Here is a 13,824-nt window from a genome sequence, read left to right as displayed (position 1 = left end):
GTCTAGGATTGCATGGCTGCGGGAGGGAGACCGGAATACCCAGTTCTTTCATAGGAAAGCGGTCTGGCCCGCCGGAAAAACCGTATAAAGGTGCTCGTGGATGACACAGGGAATGCTCACACGGATCATGCATCTATAGCTGCCATGGCGACGTCTTATTTCTCAAATTTATTTTCAGCTGATGCTTCCTTGTGTGCGGATCCAGTAATTGACTTGATTAATACCCGTGTTACTGATCATATGAATGATGGACTCTGCGCAGATTTTACGGACAAGGAGATCGCTGACGCCCTGTTTCAGATTGGGCCAGTGAAGGCGCCGGGACTGGACGGCTTCCCCACTCGTTTCTTTCAGAGAAACTAGGCGATTATGAGGGAGCAAATTATTGCTGGGGTGAAGGATTTTTTTCGGACGGGAATAATGCCGGAGGGGGTGAACAACATTGCCATTGTTCTCATTCCAAAGATAGATAACCCGTCGAAGCTCACGGAATTCAGGCCCATCAGTTTATGTAACGTCATCTACAAGGTGGCGGCGAAGTGTCTGGTAAATCGTTTGAGACCTATGTTAGATGATATTATTTCTCCCGAGCAGAGTGCCTTTGTTTCTGGACGGATGATCACTGACAATGCCTTGATTGCGTTTGAGTGCATTCATTATATACAGCATGAAAAAGACCCCAACAAGAGCTTTTGTGCTTATAAGCTGGATTTGTCTAAGGCTTACGACAGGGTGGATTGGATCTTTTTGGAGCGAATGATGCAAAAGACGGGCTTCACTCACCGGTGGGTGAACTGGATTATGGCTTGCGTCACCTCGGTGAGATATACTGTGAAATTCAATGGAACCCTCTTGGATTCGTTCGCACCGTCGTGTGGACTACGGCAAGGTGATCCGTTATCCCCGTTCCTATTCTTTTTTGTGGCTGATGGATTGTCTACTCTGTTGAAAGATGGAGAGGAAAAAGATGATTACTCCCCATTGAAAATATGTCCCAGAGCCCCTGGAGTGTCTCACTTGCTCTTTGCACACGACTTTTTACTGTTTTTTAAGGCGAACGAGGAGCAAGCTACAAAAATACATAATGTGTTAAACACATATGAGCGAGCTACAGGGCAGAGTATCAACCCAGCAAAGTGTAGTGCGCTCTTTGGCCCAGCTTGTGTGCTGGATGAGCAGGGAAAGGTACGGGCTGTACTGAATATTGATACAGTGTGGTTTGAGGAAAAATACTGGGTCTACCAACGCCCGAAGGCCGTATGCCAACAGGGAATTTCAGAATTTGCAGTCTCATCTATTGAAGCGGATCATTGCATGGAGGGACACTCTGTCACTTGCAGGAAAGGAAGCCATGATTAAAGCTATTGCTCAAGCCATTCCAACTTATATAATGGGTATCTTCAAACTACCCATGTCAGTCTGCGACGACTTGAACAGAATGGTACGAAATTTCTGGTGGGGCTCGGCGGAGGGCAAGAGAAAAACACATTGATTGGCATGGCCGAAAATTTTAGCACATAAGACCAAGGGAGGCTTGGGCTTCAAAGATTTCCGTCTCTTCAACCAAGCGCTCCTTGCTCGACAGGCGTGGCGCCTGTTAATTAAGCCTAACAGTTTATGTGCGCAGGTACTAAAAGCTCGGTACTATTCAGATGGTCGCCTTGAGGATACAGTGTTCTCCGGGAACGCATCCTCGACCTAGCAGGCCATACAGTATGGCCTCGAGCTCTTGAAAAAGGGCATCATATGGCGTGTTGGAGACGGCCAAAACATCCGGATATGGCGCGACCGATGGGTGCCGAGGAAACCCTTGCGCCAACCTATCACGCAGCAAGGCACCTGCCGGCTGAGGAGAGTGGCGGAGCTTCTCGCGGCGGATGGGTCCTGGCGTATGGATCTTCTCCGCCGACACTTCCTTCCAGTGGACGTCGATGCGATATCCAGCATTTGCACCTCGCCTCGCTGCACCGACGACATCATTGCTTGGGCGCCGGAGAAGAACGGTATCTTCACCGTTCGTTCTGCCTATCGGTTGGCCATGGACGAGCGCGAGCGTCCATTGGCCACCGCCATGAGCAGGGCACCGGATGGTCGTCGCGCCATCTGGAAGACCATATGGGGGTGCCCTGCTCCCCCAAAGGTACGCGTGTTTGCTTGGCGGATTGTGACCAACTCTCTAGCTACTTGGGCAAATAAATTTTCACGTCATCTTGAGCTTTCTGACATATGTCCCATTTGTGGTGTGGAACGAGAGGATGGGTTCCATGCGATGTGGAGGTGCCCCTTTGCGAAGGAACTTTGGCATGCCATTGCGCTAGATTGGGTCATCCCGAGGATTGAATCCATTCGCAACACGGGGCCAGAATGGTTGTTCACCCTCCTTGAGCCTTTGGACGAGATGACGCGTATGATCGTACTGATGATCATGTGGAGGACTTGGCACGTGCGAAATGAGATCACGCATGAAAAACAGCCACCTCCAAGTGAGTCCTCTTGGCGGTTTCTACATGGATATATCAGCTCTTTATTGTGCCTCAAGCAGTACCCCAATGATGATGTTGTGAAGGGGAAAATGGTGATCAATGATGCACCACCAGCACATACAGCCAGCACCCTAGCTAAAGAGGAGCTGAGTTGGGTCGCTCCTACTACAGGATGGACCAAGTTGAACACGGACGGAAGCTTCATACCGGCTATAGGTATGGCGGGAGGTGGGATGATCCTCCAGTACACTAAGTGAAACATCATATTTAGCGCTTGCCATGAACTCTGTACTTGTGGCGACGCGGTGGGCGCCGAGCTCACAGCGTGTAGGGAGGGGCTGGAGAGCTAGCCTTCCGTCGGACGATGCTGCCAATTTCAGTAGAACTAGATAGTTCTGAGGCAGTGTCGCTGATCATAGAAAATTCTGATGATAGATCAACACATCGCTTCGTGATCCAGGAGATTAAAAGCTTGGCTTCAACTAAGGATAGGGAGATTTCTTTTCCTCTTTGTCATCGTTCGCAAAATAAAGTTAGCCATGAACTTGCTGCTTATGGCCGTAGTACCACCGAACCGCGGTGTGGTTGTACTCGGGGTTAGACTTCATTGTAAACTTGGTTGTGGCTGAGAGGCCCTCGTGAGTAATGAAAATCTCCTTTACCCCTGCAAAAAAGCAAGCAAAACCTGCTTTGTTTGTGTTGGGAGAGATCGATTGGTACCCGCACGCGAACTCTAAACCCTAGGGTTTCCTCACGTAAAAAAGAGGCCGCAAGGGTTAGGAAAACTATGCAAGGTGCGTACCATAGTGAGATTGAGATGGATTCCAAGAAGGGTAGGTCCGAGATGCAGATGGATACGGGGGCTACAACTACAAGCAAGGATACGGCGGCTGGGAAGCAGAAGACGAGGGTTTAGGGTTGGTGCTCTAGCTCCTGCCTCGCGCACTCCGCCGCCGGCCACTCCAGCCCCGGCGTACACCACTCTCGACGGCGGCCACCCCGGCCCCGCCGCCTGAAGGAAATATGCCCTAGAGGCAATAATAAAGTTATTATTGAAGGAAATATGCCCTAGAGGCAATAATAAAGTTATTATTTATTTCCTTATATCATGATAAATGTTTATTATTCATGCTAGAATTGTATTAACCGGAAACATAATACATGTGTGAATACATAGACAAACAGAGTGTCACTAGTATGCCTCTACTTGACTAGCTCATTAATCAAAGATGGTTATGTTTCCTAACCATAGACAAAGTAGTTGTTATTTGATTAATGGGACCACATCATTAGTTGAATGATCTGATTGACATGACCCATTCCATTAGCTTAGCACCCGATCGTTTAGTATGTTGCTATTGCTTTCTTCATGACTTATACATGTTCCTATGACTATGAGATTATGCAACTCCCGTTTACCGGAGGAACACTTTGGATACTACCAAACGTCACAACGTAACTGGGTGATTATAAAGGAGTACTACAGGTGTCTCCAAAGGTACATGTTGGGTTGGCGTATTTCGAGATTAGGATTTGTCACTCCGATTGTCGGAGAGGTATCTCTGGGCCCTCTCGGTAATGCACATCACATAAGCCTTGCAAGCATTACAACTAATATGTTAGTTGTGAGATGATGTATTACGGAACGAGTAAAGAGACTTGCCGGTAACGATATTGAACTAGGTATTGGATACCGACGATCGAATCTCGGGCAAGTAACATACCGATGACAAAGGGAACAACGTATGTTGTTATGCGGTCTGACCGATAAAGATCTTCGTAGAATATGTAGGAGCCAATATGGGCATCCAGGTCCCGCTATTGGTTATTGACCGGAGACGTGTCTCGGTCATGTCTACATTGTTCTCGAGCCCGTAGGGTCCGCACGCTTAAGGTTACGATGACAGTTATATTATGAGTTTATGCATTTTGATGTACCGAAGGTTGTACGGAGTCCCGGATGTGATCACGGACATGACGAGGAGTCTCGAAATGGTCAAAACGTAAAGATTGATATATTGGAAGCCTATGTTTGGATATCGGAAGTGTTCCGGGTGAAATCGGGATTTTACCGGAGTACCGGGAGGTTACCGGAACCCCCCGGGAGCTATATGGGCCTTAGTGGGCTTTAGTGGAAAGGAGTGTGACGCCCCCGATTTGATCGTACACTAATCATGCACGCAAATGTGTACGATCAAGATCAAGGACTCACGGGAAGATATCACAACACAACTCTACAAATAAAATAAGTCATACAAGCATCATATTACAAGCCAGGGGCCTCGAAGGCTCGAATAAAAGAGCTCGATCATAGACGAGTCAGCAGAAGCAACAATATCTGAGTACAGACATAAGTTAAACAAGATTGCCTTAAGAAGGCTAGCACAAACTGGGATACAGATCGAAAGAGGCGCAGGCCTCCTGCCTGGGATCCTCCTAAGTACTCCTGGTCGTCGTCAGCGGGCAGCACGTAGTAGTAGGCACCTCCGGTGTAGTAGGAGTCGTCGTCGACGGTGGCGTCTGGCTCCTGGATTCCAGCATCTGGTTGCGACAACCAGAAAGAAAGGAAAAGGGGGAAAGGGGGAGAAAGCAACCGTGAGTACTCATCCAAAGTACTCGCAAGCAAGGAGCTATACTACATATGTATGCATTGGTATCAAATGGAATAAGGGTATCATATGTGGACTGAACTGCAGAATGCCAGAATAAGAGGGGGATAACTAATCCTTTCGAAGACTACGCTTCTGGCAGCCTCCGTCTTGCAACATGTAGAAGAGAGTCGACTGAAGTCCTCCAAGTATCATCACGTAGCATAATCCTAACCGATGATCCTCCCCTCGTCGCCCTGTGAGAGAGCGATCACCGGTGGTATCTGGCACTTGGAAGGGTGTGTTTTATTAAGTATCCCGGTTCTAGTTGTCATAAGGTCAAGGTACAACTCCAAGTCGTCCTGTTACCGAAGATCACGGCTATTCGAATAGATTAACTTCCCTGCAGGGGTGCACCACATACCCAACACGCTTGATCCCATTTGGCCGGACACACTTTTCGGGGTCATGCCCGGCCGCGAAAGATCAACACGTCGCAGCCCCACCTAGGCACAACAGAGAGGTCAGCACGCCGGTCTAAACCTAAGCGCACAGGGGTCTGGGCCCATCGCCCTTAGCACACCTGCACGTTGCGAACGCGGCCGGAAGCAGAACTAGCCCCCTTAATACAAGAGCAGGCTTACGTTCCAATCCGGCGCGCGCCGCTCAGTCGCTGACGTCACGAAGGCTTCGGCTGATACCACGACGCCGGGATACCCATAACTACTCCCGCGTAGATGGTTAGTGCGTATAGACCAAATGGCCAAACTCAGATCAAATACCCAGATCTCGTTAAGCGTGTTAAGTATCCGCGAACGCCGACCAGGCCAGGCCCACCTCTCTCCTAGGTGGTCTCAACCTGCCCTGTCGCTCCGCCAAAGTAACAGTCGGGGGCCGTCGGGAACCCAGGCCCACCTCTACCGGGATGGAGCCACCTGCCCCTTCAGCCCCCAACTCCGAACAGTACCACAGGTAATGTAACTGTGTAAAGTATATAGTATATGCCCGTGATCACCTCCCGAAGTGATCACGGCCCAGTAGTATAGCATGGCAGACGGACAAGAGTGTAGGGCCACTGATGGAACACTAGCATCCTATACTAAGCAGTAGGATAGCAGGTAATGGTAACAACAGTAGTAGCAAGGACAGGCTATGCATCAGGATAGGAATAACGGAAAGCAGTAACATGCTACACTACTCTAATGCAAGCAGTATAGAGAAGAGTAGGCGATATCTGGTGATCAAGGGGGGGCTTGCCTGGTTGCTCTGGCAAGAGAGAGGGGTCGTCAACACCGTAGTCGTACTGGGTAGCAGCGGCGTCGGTCTCGGTGTCTAGCGAGAGAAGAGGGGAAGAAACAATAAATATTTAAGCAAGCATATGCATAGCGATGCATGACATGACAAGTAAGCGTTAGAGGTGCCCTAACGCGGTAGTGGTGATACCGGTGAAGGGGGAGACATCCGGGAAAGTATCCCCGGTGTTTCGCGTTTTCGGGCAGAGGAGCCGGAGGGAAAGTTGCGTGTTCGCTATGCTAGGGATGCGTGGCGGATAAACGGGCTGCGTATTCAAATCGTCTCGTCGTTCTGAGCAACTTTCATGTTGAAAATATTTTAATCCGAGTTACGGATTAAAAGATATGATTTTCTAAAGATTTTATTAATTTCTGGAATTTAATTAATTATTTAAATTAAATTCGAAAATAGATTAATGACATCAGCATGATGTCATGCTGACGTCAGCAGTCAATAGAGTTGACTGGTCAACCTGACCAGTGGGTCCCACTGGTCAGTGACACATTTTAACTAACAGATTAATTAAACTAATCATAATTAATTAGGGGGTGGGCCCCACTGTCATTGTTTGATTAATTATCTAACAGTTAATTAGGTTAATCTAATTGTGATATAACTTAATTAATTCCTTAATTAATTAATTAATTTATTATTATTATCTATTTATTATTTTTATTATTTTTTAATTCCCTTTTTTTAAATCGTTCTGGGCCGTGGGCCATTTTGTCAGTGGCCCAGGGGGCCTATCGGGCGCTGGGCACTAACGGGGTGTCGGGCGTTGCGGCGCTCGACTGGGCGTTCGCCGAGATCGCCGGGGCGAGGAGGGCCGAGGCATGCGCGGCGGCAGCGGCTGACCAGCGCGGGGCCAGAGGGGAAGCGAGGCACGCGCGGGGGAGGGCGAAGCGGGACGACGGGCGGCGCGGTGACCGCTAGCAGCAGAGGAGGCGGACGGCGGAGGCAAGGCACGCACCGAGCGCGTGCGGGCGGGCGCGGTCGCCGCGCGGCAGCGCAGAGGGGGAGCGGGGTGAGCGCATGGGTGGCCGCGGGCGCGCGCTGTGCCACTACTGCGGGGCGGCGTGAGGAGCAGAGACCGTGGCCACGCGCGGGGCGCGGGCGCTCGGCCAGGCCGCGGCTGCGGCAGCTTGAGCATCGGCGACTAGGAGCAGGGGGCGCGGCCCTAGCGGCAGAGCAGGCAGCGGGGCGCCGGAACGCGCGCGAGAGAGAGAAGGGGGGAGCTCACTACGGGTGTAGGGGATAAGGCCAGCGAGCTCGGGGTGGCTCGGGGTGGTCTGACGAGGGAGATCCGGCGAGGAAGCGGTCCGGCGAGGCGGCGCCGGCGCGGTCGGTGACGGCGGGCGTTGGGGCGGCGCGGGGTTGATCCTGATCTTGCTCGGGTCGAGAGGGGACCGAGCGCCATGCGGGACGAGAAGGCGGGCGCCGTCGAGGTGGGCAGCGGGACGAGGTGGTGGCGCGCCAAGGGTGGGGCGGCGTTCGTCGGCGGGGTTCGTTCCCCCGATCGGATCTGGATCGGGGAAGAGGGGGAGAGCGAGTGGGGGGGGGCGAGTGGGGCGTTAGGGTTTCGGTAGGGGTGGGGTGGCCTATAGGCCAGGGGTGGCCGGCTGGGCCATGGCCCAGTTGGGCCAAGGGGTCCAGTGGGGGGGGGTCTCTTTTTACCTTTTTTTGTTAGTTTTCTTTTCTGTTTTTTGTGTTTTCTTTTATTATTTCTTTCTTTCCTGTTTAAATCATTTTAAACCATTTAGCCATTTTATAAAAAGGTGTTTGTTGCCCCATAATTACCCTTATAATATTTGGCAACCACCGAACATTTCTATTTTAATTTTTGAAAACTTTTATTCTTGTCATGAATTTGAATTTGAATTTTGAACGGTTTCAAACTATTGCGAGGACAGCAACAGTAACCGAGGTGTCATGGCACGATTAGCATGGGATTATTGTAGCCTAATTACCCGAGCGTCACAATTCTCCTCCACTACAAGAAATCTCGTCCCGAGATTTAAGAGGTGGTGTAAGGGGGAAATTTGTGGTTGTGAAATTCTAGCGGATCTTCTTGGTCTTGGTTGCTCTTCTCGAAGAGGTCGATCCCTTATATGGACGTCTTCATTTCTCTGCTTCATCGCATCATGATGAAATTGTCGTCCTTTCTTCAGGATCTCCATCGTTCTTACGAAAGAATAAAGGATGGTTATTCCGAGAGAGCAGACCTCTACAAGGTTGCTTAGCTGGTAGATAACACCAGGGAAGGTGGCGGAAAGTAACTCTCGAATTGAAACTTAAGAAAACATCGAGAGCAAGTAAGACGGTGCAATAAGAAGTTTTGAGCGGATAGGCAATCGTTTATTGCCTAAAACAAGTGTGAAAGGGGTTCAGAGCAACGGAATAAGTATTGTGTCCGATACCAGATTTGATCACTAGGAAGGTGGCTCGCGAATTACATACAAAACGAAGCGCAAGGGATAACTTCGAAACAGGGATGTATAGGAGTCTGGTTTCGATCCTGTGAAACTGTGGGTTATGGGCCCACCATGTGAGTTATCGGTAGGAAGGGCGGTGACGTCTTGTATGACCATGTAGGCAAGACATGTCAACGGATAGCATGTCGGTTATGTTGGCAACAACGTCGGTACCAAGGGCGAGGGACGAAGAGAACCATTTCCCTACTTGTTGAAACGAGGTGGACCAATAGGCAAGGTTCTCGTCCATCGGTGGTTACCAGAATGTCATCAACAAAAGTAACAGGGTCTTACTAACAGAGTGTACAATGAGGTTCTTACCTAAGCATGGAACTATCACTGCTTAGATCATATTGACCATAGAAAGGGTTTAAACAAACCAATGGAAAGGAAAAGGTGGTCATTAGATTAAATAGAACAATGGAAAGGAAAATGTGTTTAAACACATATTTCAAGGGTATATCCTTCCCAAGGACAAGCTGAGCATGATATCCATGACATGATATAACGTAGAAAACTCTTTAGGTAGGGGAGAGAAATTTCATGACATTACCCATACAAGATGTTTGGATAATTTGATTAAGAAAATTTAGCTTTGTGCTTCAAGTGTTCTTATCGATGATAGGAGTACCACATACATGCTTCGAGATAGTACTGACATGGTCTTCAAACAAAGGTCGGGCTTTGGATATACAAAGGATTCATCAGGAACAATTTATAAAGAAAGTCATTCCATTTCCTCATGGAAGAATGGTTAACCTTGCTAAAAAGGAAACTAAAACATTAGGTCCTCCGGTCAGGTGGGCTAGGCATGACATCACCTTACCGGGTCATATAAGGACCAATGATATGTCTCTTGAAAAATGTTCCAACCATCATATCTGACCAAGATTTAGATCTGATTGGTGTCAGGATACCTCAGACTCAGGATGCCTGAGAAGAAAAGGTGCAACACAATTGACGAGACGACATTGTAAGATTCTCGGGAAATGTACTATGGTAGCGAGTTCCGAAACAAGAGTTCATCATTAAAACCAAGGAGAGGATGAAGAGATGGCTGATGAACTCAGCGACAATTCATTGAGATTTTCAAAAGATGGATTTCCACACTTATGCGAACAAGGAGATAACATTTGTCGGATCAAATGATATAAGGATGTATGCTCGAGGAAAACATACACAATAAGCATTGGTTGAAAAGTGCACCCAAAATATGGCCTTAGGTAGCATGACCAATGTTAGAAAGGTGATTCAACAACCAATAGTCTAAGAATGAATTATCGACCATTAACTTGAAAGCAATAGGGTTGCTAGAAACACGAACAAGTTTGTGTTGAACGGAAGGCAATAAAGTGGTCGATGATAACACAAATCATCGAGGGCAAGGAGGGTACTTCTCATCATGAATTCAATTGATATCCTGGAAGGGGTCAAAATGTTGATGATGATCACGACACATTTGTCGAGAGGTTTCATGAGGATGTAATCGATCAGCGATGACATCAAGTCAAAGGAATGATGAAGTAAGAGGTCAATGGAAGCACAGATACGACACAAACTCAAAACCAAGCTTGCTTTTCAAGGTGAAATGATATAACAAGGAAAATCGACGTAAGCTTAGCTCATCGTCGAAGTGGTGCTCCGAGAATAAGGACCAGGTAGCACGGTTAAAATCACCATGACAATGATATAGCCATACAGGCTAGGAATGGCGTGCTCGGGTACAAACTCGTACTTAAAGAAGATTATCAAGTGTCGTTGAACCATAGTGCAGACTCGGTTCAGTTATCGGTGTTTTTGAGTGTTTAATGACTCGGAGCCCGTGAAAAATTGGAATCAGTGAGGATGTAGTACTTGATAAAGAACTCATAAGAGGTTATGCAGTTCTGTGATAATCTCGAGATACCAGGGGGTAATACTCGACGACAGATCAAAATAGAGGTTGGATTGGGTATTGCTCTGCAGAGGACAAGTGGTTTTAACTTGTCTGAGGAATTGAATCAAAGGGAAACAATATGGTCAGAATCACATTTGTACATGATCAAACCACAGATACAAGCACTTATAACAAGGGGGTAACTATTCTGCGAGAAGCTTCCATGATAAGATTTGCATCGTGTCCATGGGCATGAACGCAAAGTTTAAGGTCGACTCCCACTTCCTCAATGCATAACCTTTCATTCACTTCTCGCGTTTGATGAAGTTGCAGTGTTGAAATTTTATCTGGCAAGATACCAGAAGTGTATGACTCGTGAAAACTTTCGAGTTCCCACAGTTTAGAGAAGGCATATGTTCAACCCATAGGGGCTTCTTAGAAACATATACCACAAGCTTCAAGAGTAAATATCACAAGCTCGAAAGTAGAGCCAGGTTGAGAAAGTAGATGATACAATTTACCAAAGGCATTATGTATCCGAGGGAAGGTTCACAAGGTTATTGAATACGAAGGACACTGTCGGATAAAATCCAATAAAGGTTCTGGTGGTCCACAAGGGATCTGACGTGAGCATCGGTACTCAACTAGAGGAAGAAGAATACAAGGAGATCAGATTATAGAAACAACTGACTAAGTCAATTGTCAAATGCAAAGGAATTATGATTTCCAAATCAAGGGATCAGAAGCAATGCTCTGATTAGGGATGGATAAGTTGAATAGCCTTAGGGTACAATCAACGAAAATTGGATTGGTCGAGAACCAATTCCAGTTAAAGAATGGCAGCTCAGCCGGAAAGGTAATTTATAAGGATCAATGATGATTGCGTGTATTCGCAAACATATTGAGTCAATAGACTCAAAATGATAATGACAAGGAATGTCAATAAGACTACGAGACTTATGGGATTAACCATAATGCAAGCAAGCAAGAATTTCAAGAGCCAAAGGCTCCAGAGGATTTTTGGAAGATCGAATAGTATTTTGAAGACTTTTGTGAAACACAAGAACAACTGGGGATGAGCGGATACTCGATAAGTGTGAGAATTTTTCCATAGGGGTATTCAGGTGACAAATAACTGCAAGGCAGTAGGCTTAAAAGATTATCGAAACATCGACGAGTAATTCGGGGTATCTTGTAATAACAAGACCAACTGGGGATGAATGTAAGAATAACAACTGCAAGTAGTTACCCATAAGGGTTGATGGTGGAAGGGAATTGCAAACGCGATGAACACAAGTCCTCGGGTTAACAGCGGAGAGTATCTTCAGGGTCTCCGCGTGCAGCACACGATCATCAGTAATAAGGGGCTCTCCGGGTGAAAGTGATAACGAGATCCTAATGTTAGATTTAGCAAATTTCATTTAACCCGAATAGAAGAGAGATCAGAGTCCCAGAGTATAGACAAGGAGTAAAAGATCCTAGTACCACCCAATGGCGACGTGTGCCCGTAAGACACACAGCCAAGTTAGTAAAAGTTTTGCAATGCCTAGACTCGACTTCGGCCAAGCAGTTGGAAAGGGGGATTCCTATAGGCAGTCGGCTCTGATACCAACTTGTGACGCCCCCGATTTGACCGTACACTAATCATGCACGCAAATGTGTACGATCAAGATCAAGGACTCACGGGAAGATATCACAACACAACTCTACAAATAAAATAAGTCATACAAGCATCATATTACAAGCCAGGGGCCTCGAAGGCTTGAATAAAAGAGCTCGATCATAGACGAGTCAGCAGAAGCAACAATATCTGAGTACAGACATAAGTTAAACAAGATTGCCTTAAGAAGGCTAGCACAAACTGGGATACAGATCGAAAGAGGCGCAGGCCTCCTGCCTGGGATCCTCCTAAGTACTCCTGGTCGTCGTCAGCGGGCAGCACGTAGTAGTAGGCACCTCCGGTGTAGTAGGAGTCGTCGTCGACGGTGGCGTCTGGCTCCTGGATTCCAGCATCTGGTTGCGACAACCAGAAAGAAAGGAAAAGGGGGAGAAAGCAACCGTGAGTACTCATCCAAAGTACTCGCAAGCAAGGAGCTATACTACATATGTATGCATTGGTATCAAATGGAATAAGGGTATCATATGTGGACTGAACTGCAGAATGCCAGAATAAGAGGGGGATAACTAATCCTTTCGAAGACTACGCTTCTGGCAGCCTCCGTCTTGCAACATGTAGAAGAGAGTCGACTGAAGTCCTCCAAGTATCATCACGTAGCATAATCCTAACCGATGATCCTCCCCTCGTCGCCCTGTGAGAGAGCGATCACCGGTGGTATCTGGCACTTGGAAGGGTGTGTTTTATTAAGTATCCGGTTCTAGTTGTCATAAGGTCAAGGTACAACTCCAAGTCGTCCTGTTACCGAAGATCACGGCTATTCGAATAGATTAACTTCCCTGCAGGGGTGCACCACATACCCCAACACGCTTGATCCCATTTGGCCGGACACACTTTTCGGGGTCATGCCCGGCCGCGAAAGATCAACATGTCGCAGCCCCACCTAGGCACAACAGAGAGGTCAGCACGCCGGTCTAAACCTAAGCGCACAGGGGTCTGGGCCCATCGCCCTTAGCACACCTGCACGTTGCGAACGCGGCCGGAAGCAGAACTAGCCCCCTTAATACAAGAGCAGGCTTACGTTCCAATCCGGCGCGCGCCACTCAGTCGCTGACGTCACGAAGACTTCGGCTGATACCACGACGCCGGGATACCCATAACTACTCCCGCGTGGATGGTTAGTGCGTATAGACCAAATGGCCAAACTCAGATCAAATACCCAGATCTCGTTAAGCGTGTTAAGTATCCGCGAACGCCGACCAGGGCCAGGCCCACCTCTCTCCTAGGTGGTCTCAACCTGCCCTGTCGCTCTGCCACAAAGTAACAGTCGGGGGCCGTCGGGAACCCAGGCCCACCTCTACCGGGATGGAGCCACCTGCCCCTTCAGCCCCCAACTCCGAACAGTACCACAGGTAATGTAACTGTGTAAAGTATATTGAATATGCCCGTGATCACCTCCCGAAGTGATCACGGCCCAGTAGTATAGCATGGCAGACGG

General features: G+C 48.0%; 1 pseudogene; it reads left to right on the top strand.

Moving 5' to 3' along the window:
* Nucleotides 1-3,300: 3,300 nt before the first annotated feature.
* Nucleotides 3,301-13,824, top strand: part of LOC125515695 — a 49,506-nt pseudogene continuing 38,982 nt past the window's right edge.

This window comes from Triticum urartu, chromosome 6, assembly GCF_003073215.2.
Source record: "Triticum urartu cultivar G1812 chromosome 6, Tu2.1, whole genome shotgun sequence".
Taxonomy (NCBI): Eukaryota; Viridiplantae; Streptophyta; class Magnoliopsida; order Poales; family Poaceae; genus Triticum; species Triticum urartu.
The sequence above is the reverse complement of the archived record's forward strand: the minus strand, read 5'-3'. Positions and strand labels throughout refer to the sequence as shown.